Source organism: Apis dorsata, unplaced genomic scaffold, assembly GCF_000469605.1.
Source record: "Apis dorsata unplaced genomic scaffold, Apis dorsata 1.3 scaffold_139, whole genome shotgun sequence".
Taxonomy (NCBI): Eukaryota; Metazoa; Arthropoda; class Insecta; order Hymenoptera; family Apidae; genus Apis; species Apis dorsata.
This window is the reverse complement of record NW_006263431.1, coordinates 154,530-158,998: the sequence shown is the minus strand read 5'-3', so window position 1 is coordinate 158,998 and position 4,469 is coordinate 154,530. Positions and strand designations below refer to the sequence as shown.

At 39.1% G+C, this 4,469-nt stretch overlaps 1 long non-coding RNA gene across 1 annotated transcript; it reads right to left on the bottom strand.

Moving 5' to 3' along the window:
- Positions 1-416: 416 nt before the first annotated feature.
- Positions 417-4,121, bottom strand: LOC102681981. Its single transcript, XR_004150062.1, has 4 exons — positions 2,349-4,121; positions 1,721-2,198; positions 1,073-1,608; positions 417-964 (listed from the first exon to the last, which is right to left on the bottom strand). It is a non-coding gene; the product is annotated as an uncharacterized LOC102681981 (long non-coding RNA).
- Between the last annotated feature and the right edge of the window lie 348 nt (positions 4,122-4,469).

Below are 4,469 nucleotides of genomic sequence, written 5' to 3'. Positions count from 1 at the left end.
CGCCCTTCCAAGAATCCTTGTTGGAACCAATCATTCTCCAACTAAAAATACATCCCAGTTGTTTGAAACTTAATTAAAATAATTAAGAACCATTTGAGTAATATCTATAATTTACTAACTGTATTATCAATTTTCTTATTACTATTGTGTCATAAGTTGTTGGTTGTTTTTCTTATAATTAGATGGTATTTTATATGGTGAACATCTGCTCTTTCTACAAGTATATTATTAATATTATTAATATTATATATATTATTAATATTATATTATTATATTATTAATATATTCTATAAAAAATCATGACATAAAATCATATTTATTAAATTAAAACAAGATAAAATAAAACAGTGTCATCTTATTTACTTTTTCATTAATATCCTGTACAGTCCTTTCAAGTTCTATGCATTTTTAAATTTTAATTTTCTCCTCAATAGCTAGATAAAACATTCTAAGAAGGACAATATAATAACTGTTTCATGATCTGTCTAAATCTCTGTAGTACAAAATACCAAAAAGAAAAATATCGGCGAGGTGTAGTGGCAGGCAGGTGAGCGCGGGTGTGCACGTTTCACGTTGGCATTTGCTAATAGCAATCTTGCGGAAAGAGAAAGAGAAACATCAAAAAGGGTAGGAGAGAAAGAGAGAGGAAGAGGTGGTAAGAGGGAGAAAGAGCCTGAGGAAAAAAAGTGATCGGGCGCGTTTATACCAGCATTAGCCTTCTTCTTCTCTTAGCGCCAGGGGCATGGGTGAGATACCAGAGACCGAGCACCACGGGATGAGCACACCCACCTACGATGGGCCGAACAACGATATATTACTCGCGCGCCTCGTGACACCTCACCTGCCGAGTCTCTCTTCTTCTGCCTCCCTCCGTCACTCCTTCTTGCGCCTAACTGCTTCTCCGCTGCTGTCTTTCGACTTATCTTCTCATACAGGGTGTCCAGAAATAGACGACGTTAGTTTCCTGTAAAATTCAGCATTAAATATCGTATACCAGTACAATTCCGTTATATGAAGAAAAAACATTCCAAAAAATAAAGATAGCAAAATGAAGTTTAAATTAGATTATTACCATTTCAAATCAACCAGTTATTTTGTAAAATAATAAATCAAAATTTATGTTAAATGTAAATATGTATAACATGACGAAATGGTCAATTATTCAAAGCAAAAAAATAAAATGTTATAATATTTCTTAAAAGACAGTCATATTGCTTTAATGTTCTTTTGTCAGTGCGACACCATATAGAGAATTCAACTGACACGTCGTATGGACCACAATCTTTCCGCGACAAGGCATCTCTCTCTTTCTTCAAGTGCTTCCTTGTGGGTGGATCGAGGCCTGGGGATACATTCGCAGCCGCGGAACAAAGTGCGTCCCTTCCGCCATGGAGTGAGCGGCGCATGGGGCTCCATAAAACGCCGCTTATCCTGGCTTCGACCGACGACCACGCTCACGGCGTAAATCGCACTCACGGAAACGTAGCGGGCCCCGTGACAAGCAACGAGAACGCGATTATGCGCATGTACCATTGGTTGGATTAAACTTCGAGTTGATTTCAAGAAATTCAGATGTTTCGTCAATAAAAATCGACGAAGAGAAAAGAACTGTAAAATTGATGAAAGAAAGAATTAATTATGAATAATTGAACAATTTAAAGTTATATATATTGAGAATATTTACTTATATAATCCAGAATTGTAGAATACCTTAGAATACCTTAAATCGCAAGGACTTTCTTACTTGTTCCACGTGTCATTCGAATTTATGCGCTTTACGAGTTTACAACTTGCTTAAGACCATTTGTAAGGAACATTTCCGTGTACGTCACTTAGAAGATCTACCTTGTACGTATTCGAAGGTGGCCCGTTAAACTCAAGAGACCAACTTGTTCTTGCTAAATGAAACATGTTAAGTAAATCAAAAGCGACCGTCATCTCCATAAAAGTTAAATTGCAATGTTTATGATGATTCTATGACTTTTTATCCTATATCGTTAATCACTAATCTATTTCGTGTATATATATATACACATTTCTTATTCGTTTCCATAGAATTAAATTTGCACGATTTTTCAGTGATTTAATGGATCATTCAATTATTATTTAGCAATTAAGATATATTGAGTCATGAAAGCTTTTTATTGTCGCAATTAACGCAATTTGCATAACACGATCTTAATAGATTTTGTACATATCTGCAACAAGTAACAATACATTCAAATTTTTCAATTCCTAACCTAACTTTAAACATCAATTACGTGGATATAAATTCCTTTAACTTCCTCGTTTAACAATATCTACATATTCTTCAGTTGGAAAACAAAAGAAATTGAAAAAGACTTAACCAGGATAGAGATGTCTCGCTTCTCGTGTGCAGGTTTTCCTCCACGATACCGTTCTCCCATGCTGCAACAAATCGTAACAAGTTGGCTGCGCTCTAAGCAGAACAGTCGGCGAAATCGTGCGCCGCCATCTATCTTCTCGTCAGCTTGCCGCGTGTCGTAGGTCACCGCACGAGGCAATCCCTTTTAACAAGGACATTGAAATCCGCGAGCGCGTAATGATCGGTGACGGATGGCTTTGACGTTTCTCTCGAACAGTCCACGAAGATGAACGAGAAAAATCGATCGAATCCAAAGAGGTCGCTTTACGGATCGATCGATCGATCGATCGATAGATCGACGCACGGCGAGAGGTAGCGATCGGAATCAGTGTACAGAACCGTGAACAAGGGGGTTCGTAAGTATGCGTATCATAATTCATCGACGTGCCTCGAGAGGGCAGCGGAATAGGAATTAGATCGTCGCTCTCCCTATCTTTTCAAGACCTCAGTTGAAACCTGACATGGCTGCACTTTATGCGCTTTTCTACTGAATATATCCTAGTTGTGCAATTTCTATCATATGCTTTCTACATACTTGTCAGTGCGGGATTTCTTTGCACATTAGTGATGAGGCGATGATTGGAGAGGTTGTTGAACATATAAATCACTGAATAAGCTGACTGATGTATCTCGTTCTATTCGATTTACACGTAAAAAAATACGCAAGGTATGTAAGTATCTAAACATTTCAGCATCGCTTTCTCCACTATTTTCTGGAATTCGATTCACGGGAATCGTTGTGTTATCCATGTTAAGTCGACAGCTTGTGTTATTATCAATATGTACTTATCTACGTATTGCACCGTTATGCGTAATTTTTTACAGTCTTTAATCTGGATATAGGTTATGTTAAATGCAAGAAAAAATAGACATTATATCATCTATATATACGAATCGGTCGAGAATAATAGAAATATACGTGATTCGAAACGATCCAAACAAAAAGAAAAAAAAAAAATAAATAAATTCCATAACCCAACTCCTCCCTACAATTTACCAAGAGTCACAAACACACTGTCGACACGAGATAAGATTCCAGGATCGCGGGTTCGGAAGAGAGAGCAGGGTACCGGTCGGTATCTGCGGCGTCATCTTCACGGCATTCCGCGTAAAGTCGAAATCGCTTGGCTCGCCGAGGCGGGGTATGGGAAGCCGGCGACATTTAGCTCGGCGATCGGTAGGACACCTGTGACATTTCATTAAGTGGCGTTCGTGGCCTGCCACGGAGAGAAAGAAAGACCGATCGGGCGGGAGGGGAAGTGGAAAAAGTCGAAGGAAACGCGGCACGGCGCAAAGTGGATTCATTACGCGGTGGGCCGCGGAATCCGGCACCGAGCTCGGTAGCAGTCGCGCCGCTACGTGTACGAGCTGGACGCGGGGCATTAGTTTGCGTCCCGGCGCGCCGTGGCGGCCATTTAACATCGGTCGAGGCCGAGATGCGATCCATGCGCCGAGGGACGCATTGCAACCATTGCGCCTGATACGCGCGCGCGCGTTTCGTACCAAGCGCCAACGAAAAATGAGATCGGTCGACGCGCCGTGTTCCTTGACCTCACCAGCCACCGCGTGAGAGGCGACGATACTGCGCGACCGGTCGAATAGCTCGAAGGCTTCCGAGCTTACGGTGGCTGGATGTTGTACGTAGTGGATTATTGCTTCGTGTACTTACCTACATTGTTGCTTAATCGAGGTACTCGTTGCGAGATAGGATAATCATTTGGTGGTTGAAAGTTTGATGTTGAAGTTAAACGTTGAAGTTAGGATATAGATATAAAATAGTACCTCGTAAAGTGGTAAAATAATAAAAATAATATACGAATTGAAAGTGTCCTAAGTCCTCATAATTAAGCTTAGAGATGAAAAATATTAAAGATATATATATATATATATATATAGAAATAAATATAAAGTTTATTTTCTACTATTTAAGTTTCGATCCATTTAGTCAGAACATTAATTACGTTCGTTTAAATAGTAGCTTTATGGTTTCTTTTATTAATTGATTTATATTCATGTACTGTTGCATTTGCAACACACTTTTGCATTTATTATTGAAAACAATAGATCTAAGTAATTAAATGTA